The 26,259-nt window shown below is 39.5% G+C and overlaps 1 pseudogene; it reads left to right on the top strand.

The window, feature by feature from the left end:
- Positions 1 to 14,483: 14,483 nt before the first annotated feature.
- On the top strand, positions 14,484 to 15,250 carry LOC118855721 (annotated as a pseudogene).
- Positions 15,251 to 26,259: the final 11,009 nt, after the last annotated feature.

Below are 26,259 nucleotides of genomic sequence, written 5' to 3'. Positions count from 1 at the left end.
AAATGCAAAATGGATAATTTTGATTATGTTAAATTGAAAAAGTTTTCTATTTAAAAAGCCAATGCAACAAAGATTAGGAGGGAAGCAGAAAATTGGGAAAAAAGCTTTACAACCATTGTCTCTGATAAAGGCCTCATCTCGAAAATATATAGGGAACTGAGTCAAATTTATAGGAATACAAGTCATTCCCCAACTAAGAAATCGTCAAAGCATATGAACAGGCAGTTTTAAGAGGAAGAAATTAAAGATATCTACAGGCATATGAAAAAAATGCTTTAAATCACTATGGATTAGTGAAATGCAAATCCAAACAACTCTTAGGTACTACATCTCTCCTGTCAGATTGGCTAACAAGATAAAACAGGAAAATGATAAATGCTGGAGAGATTGTGGAAAAATTGAAAATTGTTAGTGGAGCTGTGAACTGATCCAGCCATTCTGGAAAGTAATTTGAAATTATGCTCAAAGGGCTATAAGTATGTACATATCCTTTGACCCAGCAATACCACTTCTAAGGTTGTATCCCAAAGAGATCACACAAGTTGGAAAGGGACCCACATGCACAAAAATATTGATAGCAGCTCTTTTGTGGTGGCAAAGAATTGGAAATCAAGGGGATGTGCCTCAATCAGAGAAAGGCTAAACAAGTTGTGGTATATGACTGTAATGGAATACTATTGTGTTGTAAGAAATGGGGAAGATACAGACTTCCTAATAATCTGAAAAGACTTAGGTGATCTGATGTTGAGTGAGGAGAGCAGAACCAGGAAAACACTATACACAATTACAGACACATTGTATCTGTGTTGACTGACTTTGATAGACTTGTCTCCTCTCAGGAATACAAGGTTCTAAGACAGCTCCAACAGACTCATGATGGGAAAATCTATGCACATGCAGAGAAAGAATTATGCATTCTGAATGCAGATTGAGGAAAACTGTTTGCTCTCTGTTTTTTTCTTCTTTTTTGGTTTTGTTTCTTCTTTTCTCATGGTTCATTCTATTGATTATAATTCTTCTTTACAACTTGATTGTTGTGGAAATAAGTTTAATGTGAAGGTATATGTAGAACCTATATCAGATTACACGCTGTCTTGGGAGGGCAGGAAAAGGAGGAAGAGAAAATTTGGAAGTCAAAAACTTTTGGAACTGAGTGTTGTAAACTAAAATTAAAAAATAATTTGGAAAAAAAGAGAAAAACTCCATTTGAATGTGAGCTCCTTGGGGAAACCCAATCAAACTAAGCAAAGATTTATCTATTTTATTGGTTGGCTATTCTGTTCCAGGGTTTTTCCTAGGGTGATATTTTCTGGGCTTTCAAAGGTCAATAAGGGAGAGTGACAGCAACTTACTTCTTATTCCACCATCTTGGCTCCTGGAAGTTCTACCTCTGGTTACTACAATTTCAAAGATTTCAATTTCAGTTAGTTTGCTATTATTTTTTCCATTTACTTAGTTGGGATTGTTGTCTTTATATTCTTGATTCTCCTTATTTCACTTCATATCAGTTCATATAAGCTTTCCCTTTATTCTCTATATTAATGATATTCATTTTTTCTCTTAGCATCCTTCCATCGCATTAATAAACCAAAACTTTTTAGCAATCCCCCCATTCAATGCATCAGTACCTCTGATTTGCTTCCCAAAATTGCCCTTAAGGCTTGGGCCCCTGGAGGATGACTGCTGCTTTGAATTCTTGGAGAAAGTATATAGATCTGAAATCCTAAGACTTTAACTTATGAACCCCTGTTGGTATGCTTCCCATTATCAATCAAGCAATAGAATCTGTTACCTCGAAGCAAAGATATTATTTTGAATGATGTAGCAAGAGAAGCAGATATAACAAAAATTCTTTCCATGATATGGTATGGACTCTCCTACAAATACACATTGCATTCATGGAAATCATCAGTCTCAATCTAGACCATAATGGCAATCCATAATTAGAGAAAACATAGCCAAGGTGTAGCCATAATGGCCTTTGTTTTCTTTGAATGACTCAGCTTACCTCATTGAGCCTCTGGACGCTGGGGCTTGCTCTTCCGGGGCAGGACCAGAACTTCCTGTGTGATGAGTCATGGGGCTGGCTGAGGGGAGGTGTTAATGTCTATGCTAGGGGGAGGGGCCAACTCAGGAACCAATCGGCCCTGGTCATTTGGGCGGAGCTTGATGATGTCAAAAACCCTATAAGAGGGGAGAGGACAGCTTGAAGATTCTCTCTTTCCTTTTCCGGTTGGAGCCAGCGACAGTTACGACAGTTACGTCAGTTACAGCCACAGCGACAGACACAGCTGAAGCAGGAGCTGCCAGTAGCAGAGCTAACCTACGGGAGAAAGCTGAACAAAGACTTCAGGCCATTACAGCGACAGTTACAGCGACAGTTGGAGCCAGAGGCAGTTAAAGAGGCAGTTACGACAGTTACGTCAGTTTCAGCCACAGACACAGCTGAGGCAGGAGCTGCCAGTAGCAGAGCTGATCTACGGGAGGAAGCTGAACAAAGACTTCAGGCCAGTGGGTAATCTTATTACCATCGAGGGGGAAGCATGATTTTGCTTTACGCAATCATGCTTCTCTGTAGCCTCCTGGTTACTCTTGCAAGGCGTACTTATTGGGCCTGGAAGATTTTGATCAACATATCAAAATGGGGCTTCTGGTTCATGGGTTGGTTACTGTGGAGCCTAAATAAATGTTTTGATTCTTCTGCCTTCTACTTTGAGAGTTTCTTATATCCGGCGGTTCCGAACCTTTCAGACATGTTTATGATCCTCTTTGAGATTATAAACTCTGCCCTCCTGATACATTTGGCGTCACGAACAGGATCGCTAGGTATAAGAAACTCTCAAAGTAGAAGGCAGAAGAATCAAAACATTTATTTAGGCTCCACAGTAACCAACCCATGAACCAGAAGCCCCATTTTGATATGTTGATCATAATCTTCCAGGCCCAATAAGTACGCCTTGCAAGAGTAACCAGGAGGCTACAGAGAAGCATGATTGCGTAAAGCAAAATCATGCTTCCCCCTCGATGGTAATAAGATTACCCACTGGCCTGAAGTCTTTGTTCAGCTTCCTCCCGTAGATCAGCTCTGCTACTGGCAGCTCCTGCCTCAGCTGTGTCTGTGGCTGAAACTGACGTAACTGTCGTAACTGCCTCTTTAACTGCCTCTGGCTCCAACTGTCGCTGTAACTGTCGCTGTAATGGCCTGAAGTCTTTGTTCAGCTTTCTCCCGTAGGTTAGCTCTGCTACTGGCAGCTCCTGCTTCAGCTGTGTCTGTCGCTGTGGCTGTAACTGACGTAACTGTCGTAACTGTCGCTGGCTCCAACCGGAAAAGGAAAGAGAGAATCTTCAAGCTGTCCTCTCCCCTCTTATAGGGTTTTTGACATCATCAAGCTCCGCCCAAATGACCAGGGCCGATTGGTTCCTGAGTTGGCCCCTCCCCCTAGCATAGACATTAACACCTCCCCTCAGCCAGCCCCATGACTCATCACACAGGAAGTTCTGGTCCTGCCCCGGAAGAGCAAGCCCCAGCGTCCAGAGGCTCAATGAGGTAAGCTGAGTCATTCAAAGAAAACAAAGGCCATTATGGCTACACTAGGCAAATCATAACTCCTGTTGATGCAGGAATTCAATATCTTTTATCTTCTTAGAGGTCACACGGAGTTCTCTGGTGATCAAGGCATTGTGCTAGATGACAGTATGGAAATTGCTCCTCCCGGAGTACAGTCTCCGCTAGGCAATTCAGACCACTGGATGGAATGGCATTGCTCCTCTGTGGAGAACTATGTTCTCCACCACCCCCAGCTTCAAGTTCATTTGTAATCCTCAGGTGGGCTATTGCTATGCTTTTCCAGAAGAAGCAGAGATTTTTAGCCTAGGACTGGAAGACTTATCTGTCCTGCTTCCTCAGTGACTGGGTTCTAAGGATTTCCACCTGCCATTGAATATCATTGTTCCACAAAAGGGTGAATTGAACTGTTTCAGAGCAAACTGGTAATACATGTATGACCTGTTGAAGAATGAAGTTAGCAGAAATAGAAGAATTTATATAATGGTTATATTTTATAAAAATAACAATGTTGATAAACTATAGAACTCTGACTAACACAATAAGAGAGAATTTTAAAATTATTTGACGACCCAAAATCCATAATTGAAAAAGGATCTTAAATATCATTTTTCAAAAAAAATCTAAAGACAAACTGTTTAGACATCTTAGAAATAGAATGCAAAATAGAAATGGAAAGAATCCACTTGTCACATCCTGAAAGAGATCCCCAAATTAAAATTCCCAGGAATATTTTAGCCAAATTTTAGTGCTCTAGGTTAAGAAGTGAATACAACAAACACCCAGAGAGAAACAACTGAAATACCATGAAAGGAACCACAGTCAGAATCACACAAAATTTAGCAACTAGAACAATAAAGAACCAGAAGGTTTCAAATATAATATTCCAAAAGGCTAAAGAGATATGATCAAAATCAAGTATCACCTATCCAGCAAAATTGAGTATAATCCTTCAGGGCAGGAAATAAATATTTAATGAAACAGAAGATTTCTGGATACTCCTGATGAAAAGACCCGAGCTGAATAGAAAAAGTGACATCAAAACACAAAACTCAAAAGAAGCAGAGAAAGGTAAATACTGGTGAGAAATAATAAAGAGCTTAATGAGCTTGAACTGTTTACATTACAAAATGAGAAGATAATACATATAATCCTGAAGAATTTTGTGATCATTAGGGTGGATAAAAGTAATCTACCTTAGAGGTCATGAGTATGATTTTAGTTGTTAATATAATTTCAAAAGGAAATATAGAAAGAGAGAAAGAAGGATATACTTATAAGAGGCAAGGGAAGGGAAGAAAAAAGAAAATTTCCTCACGTAAAAGAGGTGTGTAAAGAAGAGTTTTTTTAATGAGAGGAAAAAATGGGAATGTGGTGGGAAATACTTGAACTTCACTTTCATCTACACTGGCTCAAAGAGGAAATATTATATATACATGCCTTTGGGTATAAAAATTCATTTTTGGGGCGGAGACAAGATGGCGGCTGGTAAGCAAGGACTAGAGTGAGCTCCCTCCAAAAACCTATAGGAAATGGCTCTGAACCAATTCTAGAGCGGCAGAACCCACAGAAGAGCAGAGGGAAGCAGGGCTCCAGCCCAGGACAGCCTGGATGGTCTCTGGGTGAGGTCTATTCCACACAGAGCTGGAAGCTGGGAATGGAGTGGAGCAGAGCCCAGCCTGAGCGGCGTGGAACAACCAAACTTGAAGTCGGGCAGAGGGGGCCCCTAGCGCCCTGAATATGTGAGCTGCGGCAGTTACCAGACCCCTCAACCCACAAACACCAAAGACTGCGGAGAAGGTTAGTGGGAAAAGCTGCAGGAGTGGAAGGAGTTCGCGGTTCGGCTTCCAGCCCCGGGGGCAGCGGAGGTGGGGCAGCTACAGTTCTGCTGCTTCTGGCCCCAGGCCCACCTGGTGGGAGGAATTGACTGGCGGATCAGAGCAGAAGTGCACAGCCTGTTGAGGATCTAAGCCCAGCCCAGGCTGGGAGTTCTTGGGGAAGGAGTAGTACTGGTGTGACAGAGCTGGCACCTCCCCCCCAAACGTGGAACATAGAACTCGTTAGTCTACAAGCAGTCATACCCCACTGAAAAACTCAAGGGTCAAGTTAGTTGGTTGGGAATATGGCCAGACAGCGAAAGCACACCCAGATTCAGTCTCAGACTTTGGATTCTTTCTTTGGTGACAAAGAAGGCCAAAACATACAGCCTAAAGAAGACAATAAAGTCATAGAGCCTACAACAAAAGACTCCAAGAAAAACATGACCTGGCCCCAGGCCATAGAAGAACTCAAAAAGGATTTGGAAAAGCAAGTTAGAGAAGTAGAGGAAAAATTGGGAAGAGAAATGAGAAGGATGCGAGAAAACCATGAAAAATAAGTCAATGACTTGCTAAAGGAGACCCAAAAAAAAATACTGAAAAATACACTGAAGAAAACAACACCTTAAAAAACAGACTAACTCAAATGGCAAAAGAGCTCCAAAAAGCCAATGAGGAGAAGAATGCCTTGAAAGGCAGAAGTAGCCAAATGGAAAAGGAGGTCCAAAAGACCACTGAAGAAAATACTACTTTAAAAATTAGATTGGAGCAAGTGGAAGCTAGTGACTTTATGAGAAATCAGGATATTATAAAACAGAACCAAAGGAATGAAAAAATGGAAGACAATGTGAAATATCTCATTGGAAAAAACACTGACCTGGAAAATAGATCCAGGAGAATTTAAAAATTATTGGACTACCTGAAAGCCATGATCAAAAAAAGAGCCTAGATACCATCTTTCAAGAAACTATCAAGGAGAACTGCCCTGATATTCTAGAGCCACAGGGCAAAATAGACATTGAAAGAATCCATCGATCACCTCCTCAAATAGACCTCAAAAAGAAATCTCCTAGGAATATTGTCGCCAAATTCCAGAGCTCCCAGATCAAGGAGAAAATACTTCAAGCAGCCAGAAAGAAACAATTTGAGTATTGTGGAAACCCAATCAGAATAATCCAAGATCTGGCAGCTTCTACATTAAGAGATCGAAGGGCTTGGAATGCGATATTCCAGAGGTCAATGGAGCTAGGATTAAAACCTAGAATCACCTACCCAGCAAAACTGAGTATCATGTTCCAAGGCAAAATATGGATTTTCAATAAAATAGAGGACTTTCAAGCTTTCTCAGTGAAAAGACCAGAACAGAATAGAAAATTTGACTTTCAAACACAAGAATCAAGAGAAGCATGAAAAGGTAATCAAGAAACGGAAATTGCAAGGGACTTACTAAAGTTGAACTGTTTTGTTTACATTCCTACATAGAAAGATGATGTGTATGATTCATGAGACCTCAGTATTAGGGTAGTTGAAGGGAATATTCATATATATGTTTATGTATATATATAAGTGAATGTGTATGTATGTATATATCTATGTGTATATGTATGTGTATGTATGTATATATATATGTGTGTGTGTTTTTATATATATATATATATGTAAAAAAGAGAGAGCAGACACAGGGTGGGTTGAAGATGAAGGGAAGATATCTAAAAGAAATAAAATGAAATTAAAGGATGAGAGAGCAACATACTGAGAGAGGGAGATAGGGAGAGATAGAATGGGGTGGATTATGTCGCATAAAGGTGGAAGAGGAAGCAGTTCTATGGGAGGAGGGGAGAGGGCAGGTGAGGGGGGAATGAGTGAACCTTGCTCTCATCAGATTTGGCCTGAGGAGGGAATACCATACATACTCAGTTGGGTATCTTACCCCAAAGGAAAGAAGAGGGAGGAAGATAAAAAAATGGGGGGGATGATGGAGGGGAGGACAGATGGGGGTGGAGGTAATCAAAACAAACACTTTCAAAAGGGGACAGGGTCAAGGGAGAAAATTCAATAAAGCGGGATGGGTTGGGAAGGAGCAAAAGGTAGTTAGCCTTTCACAACATGAGTACTGTGGAAGGGTTATACATAATGATACACGTGTGGCCTAGGTTGAATTGCTCAACTTCTTAGGGAAGGTGGGTGAGAAGGGAAGAGGGGAGAGAATTTGGAACTCAAAGTTTTAAAAACAGATGTTCAAAAACAACAACAAAAAAAAGTTTTGCATGCAACTAAAAAATAAGATACACAGGCAATGGGGCGTAGAAATTTATCTTGCCCTACAAGAAAGGAAGGGAAAGGGGGATGAGAGGGGAGGGTGGTGATAGAGGGAAGGGCTGACTGGGGAACAGGGCAACCAGAATATATGCCATCTTGGAGTGGGGGGGGAGGGTAGAAATGGGGAGAAAATTTGTAATTCAAACTGTTGTGAAAATCAATGCTGAATACCAAATATGTTAAATAAATAAATTTAAATTAAATTAAAATAAGACATAAGTGAAAGGAAAAAAATTCATTTTTACCCAACAGGGAGAATGAGGGGAAGAGACTAAGAAAAAGTGGAGTTGTGAAAAGAAGAAAAGAATTTTAAGGGAGGCAGAGATCAGAAGGAAAATAGACTTTTGAGGAAGGAACAGGATAAAAATTAAAAAGGATAAATAGAAAAGAATAGGATGGGGGGAAAACACACAGCAATCACAACTGTGAATATAAATGGGATGAACTTACTCATAAAATGGAAGCAGGTAGCAGAATAAGATTATAAACCACAATCCAACATGTTGCTTATAAGAGACACACATAGACTTTAAATAAGTAGCTTGCACAGAATCTATTTCACTTCAGATGAAGTAAAAAAAAAAAAGTATGAGTAGCAAACATCATACCAGACAAAGGAAAATCAAAAATATACCTCATTAAAAGAGACAATCACAAAAACTACATTTGCTAAAACTCACCAAATAAAATGAATTAATATAAATATTAAACATGTAAGCACAAAATGGCATAGCAACCACATTCATGAAGAAAAAGTTAAATGGTTTATAGGAGGAAATGGAAAGTGAAAATATACTATTGGGGAAACCTCAATGTACCACTCTTAAACCTAAAGAAATCTAATACTGAAGTAAATAAGAAAGAAGTTAAGGAGATAAATAGAATTTTTAAAAATTTTAATATAGTACACTTCTGGAGAATGTTGAATGGGGATAGAAATGACTTTACTTTTTTTGCTCAGCTGTACATGGCACCTTCCCAAAAAAGACCATGTGTTAGGGCATAAAAACTTCCCAAAATTGTCAAAAAGCAGAAATATTAGATTTATTCTTCTCAAACTATAATGCGATAAACATTGTGTTCAATAAAGGGTTTTGAAAGCATAGATTAAATATTGATTGGAAATTAAATAATCTAATCCTAAGCAAAGATATGGTCAAAGAATAAATAGTAGAAACAATCTAGAATTTCATTTAAGGTATTAACAAAAATGAGACCACATAACAAAATTTGTGATATTCAGACAAAGAAATATTTAGGGAAATTTATATTTCTAACTGCTTACATCAACAAAATAGAGAAAGAATAGATTAATAAATTGATCGTGCAACTTAAAAAAAAGAACTAGAAAAGGAACAAATTAAAAATCTTTGATCACACATGAAAATAGTAGTTTTGACAATCAAAGGAAAGATTAATAAAATTGAAAGTTTTTTTAAAAATCATTAAACTAATAAATAGACCTAAGAGGTGGTTTTATAAAAAATGAAACAAAATCGATTTACCTTTCATTAATGTGATTTTATTTTGCAGAGGGGAAGGCAGGGCAATTTGGAGTTCGGTGACTTGCTCGAGGTCACATATCTAGTAAGTGTGTAAAGTGTCTGAGGCCGGATTTGAACTCTGTTCCTCCTGACTCCAGAGCTGGTGCTCTACTCATTGCACCACCTATCTGCCCCAAATGTGATTTTTTTTAAAAGAAAGAAGAAAACCAAACTACCAATATCAAAAATAAAAAGGTGAGTGTACAACAAATGATGATGAAATTAAAACACTTATTAGAAGCTATTTTGCCCAACTGTATGCCAATTACATGTCAAATCTGACTATCATAAAGAAATGGATGAATATTTAGAAAAATAAATTACTCATATTCACAGAAGAGGAGATAGAATACCTAAATAATTTTATGGAAATTGAAAAAGCCATAAATGAACAAGTCTCTAAGAATAAAATCTCAAGATCAGACGGATTTATAAGTGAATTCTATGAAACATTTAAATAACCACTAATTTCAATACTATATAAACTATTTTTTAATCTTTAAAAAGAATTGTAACAAATTATTTCTACAACACACATAGCTTCTTGATACCTGAACCAAGGAGAGTCAAAACAGGGAAATAAAACTAGAGACCAATTTTCTTGATGAGTGTCAATGCAGCAATTTTAAATAAAGACTAAAGCAAATATACCACCAAAATCATATGTAATAACCAGGTTAGATTTATACCAAAATACAGTGCTGTTTGAATATTTTTAAAATTTGATTATGTCAATAGCTGCAGAAAAAAAAATTTTGAGAAAGTGCTGTATTCATTCTTCTTACAGACTCTTAGAAAGCATAGGAATAAATGGAGCTTTTCTTAAAATAACAAATAGTCTCTATCTAAAATCAAGTGTCAGCATGTTCTGTAATTAAAATTAGCTAGGAGGCTTTTCCAATAAGATCACAGTGATGTAAGGATGTTCATTATCATCATGATTACTCAATATTGTAATGGAAATGCTAGCTATAGCAATAATATAACAAAAAGAAGTCAAAGGAATAAATGTAGGTACTGAGGAAATGAAGTTACCACTTTTTGCTGATGATAAGATGGTATACTTAGAGAACTCTTGAGAATGCACCAAAAAACTAGTCAGAACTTAAGCAGAATTGTCAGATATAAAATAAACACACACACACAAACAACAAACTCACATATACATGCACAAATCATCAGTATTTCTATGTGTTACCAAAACCTAATTTAATTGGAGGAAATAAAAGATAAATACTTCTTAAAATAACTTCAGGTAATGTAAAATACTTGGAAGTCTACCTGCCATGACATATACAGGAATCATAAGAACTCAAGCATAAAACACTTTTCACACAAATAAAGACAGAACTAAACAACTTGGGAAATATTATTGTTCATGGGTAGGCTGAACCAATTTGCTAAAAATGATAACACTACCTAAATTAATTTACTTTTTCAGTGCCATACAAATCCAACTACCAAATAATTATTTCACAGAGATAGAACAAATAATAACAAAATTCATCTTTAGGAACAAAAAGTCTAGAATATCAAAGGAATCAATTAAAAAATAAAGATGGCCTACCAGTACCATATCTCAAAGTTTACTTTGAAGCAATAGTTATCAAAACAGTCTGATATTCAAAAAGAATCAGATTGGTCGATCAGTGAAATAGATCAGGAGTACTACATGCAGAAATAAATGACCACAGTAACTTAGTGTTTGATAAACAAAAAGATTCAATCTATTGAGCCCACATTTCACTATACGACAAAAACTTCTGGAAAAACTGAAAAGCAGTTAGGCAGAAAATAGTCAGAGACCAACATTTCACACTATATACCAAGAAAAGCACAAAATTGGAACATGATTTAATCATAAAGAGTGAAGTCAAAAGCAAATTAGGGGAGCAAGGAAAAAAACACCAGTCAGATCAATGGAAAAGAGAAAAAATTTTGGCCAAGCAAGGATCATGACAGATAAAATTAATAATTTTGATTACATTTTAATTAAGAAAGTTTTGCACAAACAAAACCAATACACTTAAAATTAGAAGGAAAGCAGGAAACTAGGGGAAAACATTTTACAGTGAATTTCTTTGATAAAAATCTGATCTCTCTAATAGATAGGGAACTGAGCTAAATTTATAAAAGTAAGTGCCATTCCCCCAGTTGATAAATGATCAAAGGATATGAACAAGCAGTTTTCAGAAAAATAAATAGAAGATATCAATAGTCATATAAAAATGCTCTGAATCAGTCATAATTAGAGAAATACAAATGAAAACAATTTTTAAGCAACATCTTACACTCATTAGATTGACTAATATGAGAAGAAAAAAACAATGACAGATGCTAAAGGAGATGTTAAAAGACAGGCAGACTAATGTATTGTTGGGTCACAAATTGGTTTAACCACTTTGGGGAACAATTTGGAACTATGCCCAAAGGGGTATAAAACTATGCAAAACCTTTGACCCAACAACACTAGATCTATACTCCAATGAGATCAAAGGAAAAAGAAAGGGGATCAATACGTACAAAAAATATTTATAGCAATTCTTTTTGTGGTGGCAAAGAATTGGAAACTGAAGGGATGCCCATCAATTGAGGAGTGGCTTAACAAATTGTGGTATACAATTGTGATGGAACGCTAAGTGATGAATGTGATGGTTTCACAAAAACCTGGGAAGACATCTATGAACTAATGGAAAGTGAAGTGAGTGGAACTAGGAGAACATTATACACACTAACAGCAATACTGTGCTTAGCTACTCTGGGAAAAGACTTAGCTACTCTGATCAATATGATGATCCATGATAATTCCAAAGGACTCATGGTGAAAAATGTTCTCTACATAAAAAGATAGAACTGATACATTCTGAGTAAAGATTGAAGTACATTTTTCACTTTCTTCATTTTTCTTGTTTGTTTGCTTGTTTTGATTTGTAACATGGCTAATATCTTCATATGTATAGCAAGTATTGTATTTTTTCCTTACCAAAGGGCAGGTTGAGGGATGGTGGGAGGAAGAAAATTTGGAATTGCAATTAAATAAAGTAAATCACATTGTGGGGGAGGGGGTAGAGAGAGAGAGAGAGAGCGAGGGAGGGAAGGAAGGAGGGAGGGGAGAGAGAAATGGAGAGAGAGAGAGAGAACCTTTTTTGTTTGTTTAACTACTGCTTTATTTTTAAAATTTAAGAGTTAAAATCCATTTGATTATTCCAACTTTATAGATGTATAACAGAATCATAGGATTTAGAGCTTATCTACTTCAAATTCTTCATCTTACATGTAAACATTTAATGAGAAATGAGAAAACTGAGGCCCAGAGTGGCTTGGTGCTTTTCTAATGATCACACAGTATTTCCATTAAATAATCAGAGCCCCATCCCAAGTCACTTCATTCTTAATCCAGTTCTACCAAACTACATTACTCAGAAACAGTTGTGATAAGGAAAACACATTCTGAGAGAAAGGACAGTTCATTTCTGAGTAATCCAAAGATGCCTGTCTTTCTGATCTGAGGAATGATTCCACTAGTAGGACAAAATCCTTTCCATTTCCTTCTTCAGCTTAAGGAGCCTGGGCTGCCTTTTAGGACATTATGGTACCAGAGTGTTGGATTTGGAGTCAGCAAAAGTCGATTTCAAATTCTGCTTTAGACATTCACTGTGTGACCTCAAGCAAGTCATTTAACCAGTATGGGCCACTATTTCCTCCTCTGTAAAGTGAGATGGTTGGACTCAACATCTTCTCAGGTGCCTTGTAGCTCTCTGTCTAAGATGCTCTAATTGTTTCCTTTGCAACTTCAACAATAGAGTCTCTGGAGTCCAATCAGTGTATACCCTAACTCTCTGGAAGGGTTTCTCAGGACTACTTCTGCCCTTGAGAAAGGGGAAACTTAATTCAAATTATCATACTAATTAATGATATGATAAAGGACAAAGTAGTTATCAGGTCAGCTTTCTGGGGTCCTATGAGAAACCCCCAATAAGCTCCCTGATGTCTGAGTGCAACACAACTGGTAGTAGAAGACCCAGGAGAGTTGGAATTGCTGCCCTTCACCAATCTTAATGTCCAATAGACCCCAGAAAAAGGAGTTTGATGATTTTTCCACATGCCAGTGATAGATCACAATAAAGCAACTAGGTATTTTCCTTTGGCAGATTCAGAATGTGGCCCTTAGTGTCAAGTCAGTCTTCAATAAAGCCCATGAGATAGGCTCATTAACTATCTTATCCAGGCTCATGAGGCCCCATTAAAAAGAGTCTATTGGCGGCAAGCAAAGTTAGGAGGAACCCAAGTTTAAAATCACTTCTAGAGAGGATGACTTAAAAGTAACAGAAGTTAAAAATTGTTTGAAATGATCAACTGAGTTGAAAAAAATAAAATAAACTGTATTCTTACCCAAACTTCTGCTCTATCATTTAGATTTTTTAAAGAATTATTTTCTTCACTTCTCTTCCTTACTTTTCCAAATCCTTTTTGAGCTCTTCCATGGCCTGAGACCAATTCATATTTTTCTTGGAGGCTTTTTATGTAGGCTCTTTGACTGGAATAGCAAAGCTTGTGGCAGCAGTAGAAAGGGAACCTCCTCACAGTCCCAAGGCCGAAAAGAGTGCTTGTGGTCACTCACAGAGCAGAGCACAGAACAGGAGAGGAATAAACACCTCTTCTTTCATCAAAAAATCTTGGAAGAACTAAAAATGTACAGGTCCCTAGAAATAAATCCAAAAACAGCTGCACAACACCCCTGAAGCCTGGGACTGTGCACCCTCCTACCTTAACAAAGAGCTAAAAATTCAAGTAATTGACTGGGAAAATGAGCAAAAAAAAGTAGACTACAGAATCTTAATTTGGTGAAAAGGAAGACCAAAAGATACAAAGGGAAGAAGACAACAAAGTCAAAGAGCCTACATCAAGAAGGATGCGAGAAAACCATGAAAAACAAGTCAATGACTTGCTAAAGCAAACCCAAAAAAATACTGAAAAATACGCTGAAGAAAACAACACCTTAAAAAACAGACTAAGGCCAGAAGCACAGGGAAGGGGAGTCGCTGCGGTTTCCTGCTTCAACAGTGCTTGAACGGAACCCGCTGCTCGATTCCCGGCCGGAGCCACCCTTAGCCACCTCTCCACCTTCACCTCCACTAACCAACACTTCTTCCGTCCTACCGTTCGAGCAGCAGCCGCTCGTTCAGCCGCCCCCCGGCCGTCGCCGCCACCGCCGCCCCAGCCCCAGCCGCAGCCGCTGCGCAGCCGCCTCGTCCCGCCTCCTCGTCAGCCTCCATCGCCGCCGCCGCCATGACCACCTCGTCCCCTTCTCAGGTGCGACAGAACTACCACCAGGACTCGAAGGCCGCCATCAACCGCCAGATCAACCTGGAGCTGTACGCCTCCTAGGTGTACCTGTCCATGTCCTACTACTTTGACCGCGATGACGTGGCGCTGAAGAACTTTGCCAAGTATTTCCTACACCAGTCCCACGAGGAGCGGGAGCACGCTGAGAAGCTGATGAAACTGCAGAACCAGCGCGGGGGCCGCATCTTCCTGCAGGACATCAAGAAACCAGACCGAGATGACTGGGAGAGCGGGCTGAACGCAATGGAGTGTGCTCTGCACTTGGAAAAAAATGTCAATCAGTCGTTACTGGAATTGCACAAGCTGGCAACTGACAAGAATGACCCCCATTTATGTGATTTCATCGAAACCCACTACCTGGACGAACAGGTAAAGGCCATCAAACAACTGGGTGATCACGTAACCAACCTGCGCAAAATGGGGGCCCCGATTCTGGCATGGCGGAATATCTTTTTGACAAGCACACCCTTGGAGACAGTGACAACGAGAGCTAAGCCACACCTGGCTTCCCCCACACCTGGGAACTGTGGGCGTGACTCCTGCTGTCTTTCAGTGCATGCATATTTTGGTTATCTGACCTTTTCATAATCTGTACCAAAAAACTACCACCATTTACATCCCAATAAAGTGACTTGGTACTGATGAAAAAAAAAAAAAAACAGACTAACTCAAATGGCAAAAGAGCTCCAAAAAGCCAATGAGGAGAAGAATGCCTTGAAAGGCAGAAGTAGCCAAATGGAAAAGGAGGTCCAAAAGACCACTGAAGAAAATACTACTTTAAAAATTAGATTGGAGCAAGTGGAAGCTAGTGACTTTATGAGAAATCAGGATATTATAAAACAGAACCAAAGGAATGAAAAAATGGAAGACAATGTGAAATATCTCATTGGAAAAAACACTGACCTGGAAAATAGATCCAGGAGAGAGAATTTAAAAATTATTGGACTACCTGAAAGCCATGATCAAAAAAAGAGCCTAGATACCATCTTTCAAGAAATTATCAAGGAGAACTGCCCTGATATTCTAGAGCCACATGGCAAAATAGACATTGAAAGAATCCATCGATCGCCTCCTCAAATAGATCCCAAAAAGAAATCTCCTAGGAATATTGTCGCCAAATTCCAGAGCTCCCAGATCAAGGAGAAAATACTGCAAGCAGCCAGAAAGAAATAATTTGAGTATTGTGGAAACCCAATCAGAATAATCCAAGATCTGGCAGCTTCTACATTAAGGGACTAAAGGGCTTGGAATGTGATATTCTGGAGGTCAATGGAGCTAGGATTAAAACCAAGAATCACCTACCCAGCAAAACTGAGTATCATGCTTCAAGGCAAAATATGGATTTTCAATAAAACAGAAGACTTTCAAGCTCTGTCAGTGAAAAGACCAGAGCTGAATAGAAAATTTGACTTTCAAACACAAGAATCAAGAGAAGCATGAAAAGGTACTCAAGAAAAAGAAATTGCAAGGGACTTACTAAAGTTGAACTGTTTTGTTTACAATCCTACATAGAAAGATAATGTGTATGATTCATGAGCCCTCAGTATTAGGGTAGCTGAAGGGAACATTCACACACACACACACACACACACACACACATATGTATATGTATGTATATGTATATGTTTGTGTATATATATGTGAGTGTATATGTATGTATATATGTATGTGTATATATATATAGAGAGAGGGGGGGGCACAGGATGAGTTGAAGATGAAGGGAAGATATCTAAAAGAAAATCAAATTAAGGGATGAGAGAGGAATATATTGAGAGAGGGAGATAGGGAGAGACAGAATGGGGTAAATTATCTCGCATAAAAGTGGCATGAAAAAGCAGTTCTGTAGGAGGGAAGAGAAGGCAGGTGAGGGGGAATGAGTGAATCTTGCTCTCATCAGATTTGTCCTGAGGAGGGAATACCGTACATACTCAATCGGGTAACTTACCCCACAGGAAAAAAGGAGGAAGAAGAAGATTAAAAAAAAGGGGGGATGATAGAAGGGAGGGCAGATGGAGGTGGAGATAATCAAAAACAAACACTTTCAAAAGGGGACAGGGTCAAGATAGAAAATTCAATAAAGGGGGATAGGTTAGGAAGGAGCAAAATATAGTGAGTCTTTCACAACATGAGTATTGTGGAAGCATTATACATAATGATACACATTTGGCCTATGTTGAATTGCTTGACTTCTTAGGGAGGGTGGGTGGGAAAGGAAGAGGGGAGAGAATTTGGAACTCAAAGTTTTAAAAACAGATGTTCAAAAACAAAAAAAAAAGTTTTTGCATGCAACTAGAAAATAAGATACACAGGCAATGGGGTGTAGAAATGTATCTTGCCCTACAAGAAAGAAAGGGAAAAGGGGATGGTAGGGAAGTGGGGTGACAGAAGGGAGGGCTAACTAGGGAACAGGGCAACCAGAATATACGCCATCTTGGAGTGGGGGGGAGGGTAGAAATGGGGAGAAAATTTGTAATTCAAATTCTTGTGAAAATCAATGCTGAAAACTAAATATATTAAATAAAAAAAATTTTAAAAAAGACCAGAGCTGAATAGAAAATTTGATTTTCAAACACAAGAATCAAGAGAAGCCTGAAAGGTAAACAAGAAAGAGAAATCATAGGAAACTTACTAAAGTAGAACTGTTTTGCTTATATTCCTACATGGAAAGATGATGTGTGTAATTCATGAGACCTTTCCCTATATTAGGGTAGTTGAAGGGAATATACATATACATAGACAGAGGGCACAGGGTGAATTCAATATGAAGGGATGATATCTAAAAAAAATAAAATTAAGGGATGAGAGAGGAATATATTGAGAGAGGGAGAAAGGGAGAGATAGAATGAGGTAAATTATCTTGCATAAAGTGGCAAAAAAAAGCAGTTCATTGGAATGGAAGAGGGGGCAGGTAAGGGGGAATGAGTGAATCTTGCTTTCATTGAATTCAACTTGAGGAGGGAATAACATACACACTCACCTGGGTATCTTACCCCTCATGAAAGTAGGGGAAGGGGATAAAAAAGTGGGGATGATAGAAGGGAGGGCAGATAAGGGGAAGAAGTAATCAAAAACAAACACTTTTTAAAAGGGACAGGGTCAAGGGAGAAAATTGAATAAAGGGGGACAGGATAGGATGGAGGGAAATATAGTTAGTCTTTCACAACATGACTATTTATGGGAGTGTTTTGCATAATGATACATGACTGGTTTATGTTGAATTGCTTGCCTTCTTAGGGAGAGTGAGTGGGGACCAAAGAGGGGAGAGAATTTGGAACACAAAGTTTTAAAAGCAGATGCTCAAAAAAAAAATTACTTTCTTCAGTTAGCTTTTGTACCTCCTTTTTCATTCGGCGAATTCTACATTTATGAAGGTGTTTTCTTCAGTGGATTTTCTCCCCATTGGGCCAAGTGTATTTTTTAAGGAATTGTTTTCTTCAGTCAATTTTTGTGCTTCCTTTTTTCCAAGTTGCTGACTCTCTCTTGCATGCCTATCATTTTTTTCCCTAATTTTTCTTCTACATCTCTTATTTGATTTTTAAAAATCCTTCTTGAGCTGTTTCAAGAAAACTTTTTGTTCTTGAGGCCAATTCATATTTCCCTTTGAGGTTTCAGATGTAGGTATATTGACAATGTTGTCCTCTTCTGACTTTGTATTTTGATCTTCTCTGTCACTGTAGTAGCTTTCTATGGTCAATGTTTGTTTTTACTTATTGCTTTTTTTGGCCTATTTCATGGATTTTAAAATTGAGCTCTCCTCCTGGGGCACAGGGGGCACTGTCTCAAACTCCTTGTGGTGGGGGTCAGGGACCTGGTCATTGACTTTGTGCTCTGGGGCCTCAGGTGCTGGCAGCTAGAGGCTGTAGTGGTCTAGCAGCTTACCTTGTTCTGAGCTGGGGATATAGTGGTGGTGTCTGCCATATGCTGAGGCCAGCTGGGCTTTTTCTGTACTTATCCAGAGCTACCCTGAAAACATATGGATGGCTGCCCCTGGAGAATGTCTGTTTGCCCTGGGCTGCACTGAAGCACTTGTTGTTCTTGGCGCTGGAGGTCGCTTGCCCACCTGGGGCTACACTGAAGCATGTGGTAGTTCTGGGAGCTGAAATCTGCTAGTTCCCCTGGCAATACTAAGGCATATGGGGGTCCTGGTGCTGGCATCTGCCTATTCCACCACAATAGGGCTCAAGATCTCCAGCTGGTTTGCTGAAATGGGTCTTGCTGCTGTCTTCCTGGGACATTTCATGTCCTGGACTACACTTCCCTCTTACCTGAGTGATATGGATGTTTCTTGCTGATGCTAAGAGTCTTCCAGGCTAAAAGACTGTTGAGGTCCTCCACCCCAACACCTAACTTGTGGCGGTCCGTTACCCCCCCCCCCAAGACCCAGGCCTTTGCCTTGCAAAGGACCTGATCTCGAGGACAATTAATGGGGCGGGAGCCAAAGATGGTGAGTGACTCTGTTTATTGTTTCAGCAAGCAGCATTTTTATATCTTTGGTTACATAGGCATTAGGGCCACCCTGGTTCTGCCTACTGTCCTCCCCTTCTCTTCCCACACTAACCCGAAGTTCCCTGCGGACAGGCAGTCCAGGCAAAGAACCGGAAGTTCCATGTGCTCTGGCAAGCCCAGTCAGAGAGCCGGAAGTGCCATGTGGTCAAGCAGGTCCGGGCAAAGACTTGGAATTGCTACAGAGGCAACAAAGGTGAGACCCCTCCTCCTGGCTCCACCTATATGTCAGAGCCCTGAGTTTACCTCAGCCTGGGCATGGAGGTCCAAGGAGGGCAGGCCTCAGCTCTAACTCACCCCGTAACAAAAGACTACTCCACTACATCTTTCCACTGGCTCTGCTGTTCTAGGATTTGTTCTGGGGCTCTATTTTATGTTTATTTGGAGGTAAATATGGGAGAATTACAGCAATTTACTGTGTGCTTTGCCATCTTGGGTCCCAGAAATGCTCTGTCATTTAGAAAGGAGGGAAAACCAAAATCATTCAGTTATATACCTTGGGCAAAATCTGACATCACTGAATCAATACCAGAAAGCTTATGGTTAAGAAGTGATACTAAGGGAGCGGAGCCAAGATGGCAGCATGAAAATAGGCACTCACTTGAGCTCTCCTCCAAATCCCTCCAAACCCTTGTAAAAAATGACTCTAAAAAAAGTCTAGAGCTACAAAAATCACAAAATGACAGAGTGAAACAAGTCTCCAGTCCAAGATAGCCTGGATGGTCGCTGGGAAGGGTCTATCACACCATGCTGGGAGCAGAGTACAACCCAGCGTGGGCCATGCTGGAAGAGACCAGGCTGGAGTGGACTGTGCAGAGCAGGCCTCAGGGCCCTGAATCACTGAAATCTGGCAGTTAACAGACTTCTCAACCCACAAACGCCAAAGACAATTGAGCATGTCAGTGGGAAAATTGTTGGACCTGGGTGAGATAAGTATGCGGTCCAGCTCCAGCCCTGGGGCAGTGGTGGTAGCAGCAGCAGCTGGGGCTGCTTCTGCAGCTCCAGGCCCACAGACAGTGGGAGGAATCAGGTGGCTGATCTCTTTGCTGGTGCAGAGGTGGCGTTCTCTTGCTTTGCCCTGATTGGATCTGGGTTGCATTCCTAGTTGGCAATCTTTGGGGGAGGAGGAGTGTTGGTTCCACAGAGCTTGTGGTGGATGTGGAGAGGGAGTCCTTCTGGTAATTACATGGCAGAAAGCAGTGCTTGAGATCACTCACAGACGAGAGCACAGGCCAGGAGAGGAGCATCATGCCACCTCCAAATAGAAGTAGCTCTGAAAATATCAATGCAAAACCCCTGAAGCTTGAGACATAGCACTCTCCACTCTGAAAGCACTCATACCCTGACAAAGAGCTCAAAAGTCAAGTAATTGGTTGGGAAAATGAGCAGGCGGTGTAAAAGGTCTCAGATTATAGAATCTTTCTTTGGTGACAAAGATCAAAACCTATAGCCAGCAGAAGTCAACAAAGTCAAAGAGCCTACATCAAAAGCCTCCAAGATAAATATGAATTGGTCTCAGGCCATGGAAGAGTTCAAAAAGGATTTGGAAAAGCAAGTAAGAGACGTAGAGGAAAAATTGGGAAGAGAAATGACAGTCACACAAGAAAATCATGAAAAACAAGTCAGTGACTTGCTAAAGGAGACCCAAAAAATACTGAAGAAAATAACACCTTAATAAATAGACTAACCCAAAAAGCAAAAGAGTGCCAAAAAGCCAATGAAGAGAAGAATGTCTTAAAAGGCAGAATTAGCCAAATATAAAAGGAGGTCCATAAGGCCACTGAAGAGAATACTGCCTTAAAAATTAGAATGGAGCAAGTGGAAGCTAGTGACTTTATGGGAAATCAAGAAATTATAAAACAGAACTAAAACAATGAAAAAATGGAAGACAATGTGAAACATCTCATTGGAAAAACCACTGACCTGGAGAATAGATCCAGGAGAGATAATTTTAAAATCATTGAAAGCCATGATCAAAAAAGAGCCTAGACATCAGCTTTCAAGAAATTATCAGGAAAAAATTTCCTGACATTCTAGAACCAAAGGGTGAAATAGAAATTGGAAGAATCCACCAATCACCTCCTGAAAAAGATCCCCAAAAGAAAACTCTTTGGAATATTGTCGCCAAATTCCAGAGTTCCCAGGGCAAGGAGAAAATATTGCAAGCAGCCAGAAAGAAACAATATGAGTATTAAGAAAATACAATCAGGATAACATTAGATCTAGCAGCTTCTACATTAAGGGATCAAAGGACTTGAAATATGATATTCTGGAGGTCAAAGGAGCTGGGATTAAAACCAAGAATCACCTACCCAGCAAAACTGAGTATAATACTTCAGGGCAAAATATGGATTTTCAATGAAATAGAAGACTTTCAAGCATTCTTAAAGAAATAACCAGAGCTGAATAGAAAATCAGACTTTCAAACACAAGAATCAAGAGAAGCATGGAAAAGTAAAAAGGAAAGAGAAATCATAAGGGACTTACTAAAGTTGAATTGTTTTGTTTACATTGCTACATGGAAAAATGATATTTGCCACTCATGAGACCTTTCTCAGTATTTGGGTACTCTTTGGGCGCTCTATACCCCTTGCTAACAGGAAGCAGTTTCAGAAGCTGAGACCTTCACCCCTGACCCCAAAAGAATTTGGGTCCCATTGGTTTTAAGAGGGAATGATGAGGTTTAGATTGTGGAAATCCCCTTGAACTCCACCCTGAATCTTCCTACTTGATCTGGATTTCCATGCCCAAATAACCTAGCCTAACCTTCCATTGTCTGGTTACCTCCAGATTGCCTTCTGACTGTTTCCCAAGTCTGTTACCCTAGCCCTCTGTTGTCTTTCATCTCCATATGGCCTTCAGCTATTTCCCACCCTTAATCTTACTCCTGGAATCTTGACCTCTAGTCACCCCAATCTCATCAAGATGCTCCTTAGGCTCATCCTCAAGACCCTAGTTACTGGCATTAGCATCACAAATGTTCAGGCTCCCTGAGAACCTGGCAAATCTTTAATAAACTTTGTTTTTCTTTGGCTGAGAAGGCTTGAGTCAAATTCATTCAGCAGGACTCAGCATGTTGGTATTTTTGGGTCTCGAGCACCCCTCAACCCCAAACCTCATCAGAACTGTATGTTGAGGTCAGGGGTTTAGGGGACCCCAAAATACTGATGCACCAACTCCTGCCAGATGAATTTGACTCAAACCTTCTTACAGCCAAAGAGAAAAACAAAGTTTTTTAAAGATTCACCAGATTGGTTAGAGTTTTAAGAAATCTCACCATTTGTGACATTTGTTTTCACAAGCAGGCCAGATTCAATCTGCTGAGCTAGATTGAATCTGAGCACATTCATGGAGGCAAAATGAGACATATACAGAAAGACTGTGGGAGGGATCTAGGGGTGGTTCTGGGGTGATGAGAGGAGGGGTTTATGGAGGGTCTTGAGGAGGTGTCCAAGGCTGAGACTGGGGTGAGGTCAAACTCCAGGAATGGGATTAAGGGTGGGAAGTTGCTGGAGGCAATCTGGAGGTACAGACAATGTAGGGCTAGGCTAGTTTAAGAGTAACAGATTTGGTCATAGATATTTTGATAGGATCTACGGTGGGCCATAGGGGACTATGCTAGGAAAGAGATTTGGCCCTAGCCATAATGGAAAGAGTACGGCCTCAGGCAAATGCCTCATCAAGAGGGAAGATTCAAGGTGGGTTCAAGGGGGTTCCCAGAGACTGTACCCCATCAGTAGTTCCTGGTTGTCCTTCCCTCTCTTCTGTTTCCCTTGAAGAGCTATGCAGGTGGAAAAATCTTGAAGTATTCTCAATGAGGAATGACTATGGCATAAGAAGACTCAATGAATGCATATGGGAAAAGTTGGTGGTCAAGGGACCCTGGAAAGACTGCCAGTGTACATAACTCATTGGCAGCAGTAGAGAGAGTTACTGAATCAGTGGGTCAGTGTGTGCCAGAGCAAATGTGAAGCTAGTAGACATAGACTTGGAAGAGGTGGCTGTGTAAGGAAGCAGGGGAGATCTGGGTCATAGTATCCTCATGCCAATTGAGTCTAAATACTGACATAGAGGGAGGATTCATTTTTTTTAAAAAATGTTTAATATTTTATTTCTTTCCCTAGTTAATGTCAAGAACATTTTTAGCATTCATTGTTACAAGATTTTGAGTTTCAAATTTTCTCCTTCCTCCTTCTCCTCCCTTTTTCTAAAAGTAGTAAGCAGTTTGATATAAATTATACAGGGTGCTCCTAAAGTCTGGACACATAGGCAAAACTGCATATTTTCAAGAAATGAAATGAATGAAATTTTCAACCACATTTTATTTAATTGGAATATTAACAAATAACATCTTCAATATGATTTCCATCATTTGTGATGCAAAGGTTGATGCACTTTGCAAGATTCACATGAACTCAATGCAATAACTCCACATTGCCATCAATTTTCCTGTATGTTCAGACTTTAGGGACACCCTGTACATGTTCTATTATGGAAAAAAAAATTCCCATATTAGTCACGGTTGTGAAAGAAGAAACAGATTTTAAAAACCCAATTTACAGATGTGGAGAAACAAACCATGAAAATGAATAAAGTAAGTGAAAAACATACTTTGATGTGCATTCAGAATCTATCAGTTCTTTATCTAGATATGGATAGCATTTTGCTTCCTGAGTCTTTTGTACTTGTCTTGGATCACTGTGTTGCTGAGAAGAGCTGAGTCATTCATGTTGATCATCACACAATGTTGCTAATATTGCATACAATGTTTTTCTGGTTCTGCACATTTTAATTTACATCAGTTCTTACAGGTCTTTCCAGGATTTTCTGAAATCTGCCTATTCATCATTTCTTATTGCACAATAGCATATGGAGGGAGCATTTAGAAGGTGCTATCAGAATAGGTTATATCTCATATAAAATCTCTGACTCATGAATCTCTGAGCTTAAGAAATAACTGGGAAGGTGGGAAGGAGATAAAGGAGAGGGACAGGGACAGGGTGGCTCAGGGCATGGAGCATATGTGACTGGGATTGTCAGCAACAATTTCATGATAGCTGCATAATATGATTTGAAGGGTTCAAAGGATTCACACTTCTCCACGGAAAGTATGTCATGACATAAAGTCAGTAATGTCATAGTATACTCAACAACTCAGTCAGTGGATAGAGAGTGGGATCTGGAGTCAAGAATTCTTCAGTTCAAGTCTGGCCTCAGACATTTACTTGCTACATCAATAGGCACATCACTGTATTGGTAATTAAGGTGGGACTTTTTTTACTGTTTTCCCTTTTGGAGCACTAAAATAATCAAATGCTTTTGGTGAGTCTGGCCTTTGTTTCTTTGCTTAAATCCAGAAGTCTTTGATGACCTGCTTAAGAAACAGGAAAGCCTAGTTCACATAGGCTTGAGTCTCATGGTTGTTCAGAAGCATCACATGGTTTTGAGTTACGTGATTGTGATGCCCTTCGTCCCTGAACAGGATATATAAACTTAGAGGTTAGCATTTTGGGGCTCTCACTCACTGGAAGAGTATTGTGTGATTTGACCAGACAAGACTCTGGGTAGCTGTTGTTAAGGAGCCCCCTAGCTTTTAAAATACCCAGATGTTGATGGTTCTCTGGTAAACTATGAATTGCAATGGATAGACTGGTTTGTGTTATTTGCTCTGTTTATATATGTTTGTAATTCCTGTTTCTATTCTCTCTGAAGTTCAGGGTGCTGTCTTTTCCCCCTGAGCTAAGTGAATGATATATGTATGTTTGATTAAAGTGAGATTGTTAAACCCTTAAAGTTGCTGTCCTTAGAAAAGCAGATCAAAGAACCTGTTAGCAGCCCTTCTGTGTGCTGGTGTCATTGGTCTTTCATAGCCACAGTAGCTGCTAGCGACATTGTTGTTACACTCACTTAACTTCTGTCTGCCTCAGTTTTCTCAACTACAAGATGAAGATCATAAAAACACCTCCCTCTTAGGGCTGTTGTGAGGATCAAAAGAGATATCTGCAAAGCACTTAGCACACTTCCTGGCACACAGTAAGCACTTCACAAATGCTTTTTCCCATCTGTCATAAATTAAATATTTTCAGCATTTTTCCCAGTTAAGTAGCATGGTATAAACATAGCAGTAGATCAGAAGGCAGAGCCCAGACCCAGTTTTTCTATTTGTATGATCTTGGGCAAATCGCTTAATTTCCTTGGGTCTCACTTTCTAAGGTGATTGGACTAGAGAACCTCTGAATTCCCTTCAAGTTCTAGAGCTATGATGCCCAGCTTCTTCATCTATAAAATGAGGAGACTGGATTCCATGTTACTGGAATCTATGACAAGAATTATATCCAACCAACATTTGTTTAGTAGCAATGGTAAAACTCTATGCTACGCACTGAAGAGGTTGAAAGTGTGCATAAAACATGGTCCCCGCCCTCAAAGAGTTTATGACTCTATATTTAGACCCCAACATAAACTCATCATGATATTCAAAATAAAAGCACCACATCGATATCAAAAGCAACTTTTAATATCAACATAATAATGGTCTCTTTCAGTGAATCCTAATGGAAAAACAATAAAAAATAACATACGTCATATTTACATAGAGAACTGTCATTTCTTATTTTCCATGAATATGAAAGAGCTCTTTATATTTAATCATTTTGTGATTTTGTAGGTAGATCTTAGACAAATGTCTTGAGAGGTCACATGCTGTCATGGATCAGAAAGTCAGAAAGACCTGGGTTCAAGTCTTGCTTCTTCCCTGTCCTAGGAGTATGACTGTGAACAAGTCACTTAACCTCTTCATACTGCCCTAACCCCCTTTCCCCACAACTCTCTAAGATGATAAAATTAGTAAAGAGGTGCTAATATGCATTGAGGAAAGGAATTCCTCATACCAAAGAAATCATAGGTCGGCTCAAATACAAACAAATGAATAAATGAATGAATGAACAAATAGAGATAGATAGGTGATAGATAGACAGATGGATAGATGGAAAAGAGTAGATAAATATATAGATTCATACATATATAAATAGGCAGAAGAAGGTAGGTAGATGGATATCTGAGTTTACATGACTTTGTTTTCAACATTTCACTTTGTTCATATGACCAAACAAATTCAAGTCCCCTACAAGACCAGTTTTGTCCATTACTTCCTATTCTGTGGAGG

This window comes from Trichosurus vulpecula, chromosome 7 (genome assembly GCF_011100635.1).
Source record: "Trichosurus vulpecula isolate mTriVul1 chromosome 7, mTriVul1.pri, whole genome shotgun sequence".
Classification (NCBI taxonomy): domain Eukaryota; kingdom Metazoa; phylum Chordata; class Mammalia; order Diprotodontia; family Phalangeridae; genus Trichosurus; species Trichosurus vulpecula.
The sequence above is the reverse complement of the archived record's forward strand: the minus strand, read 5'-3'. Positions and strand labels throughout refer to the sequence as shown.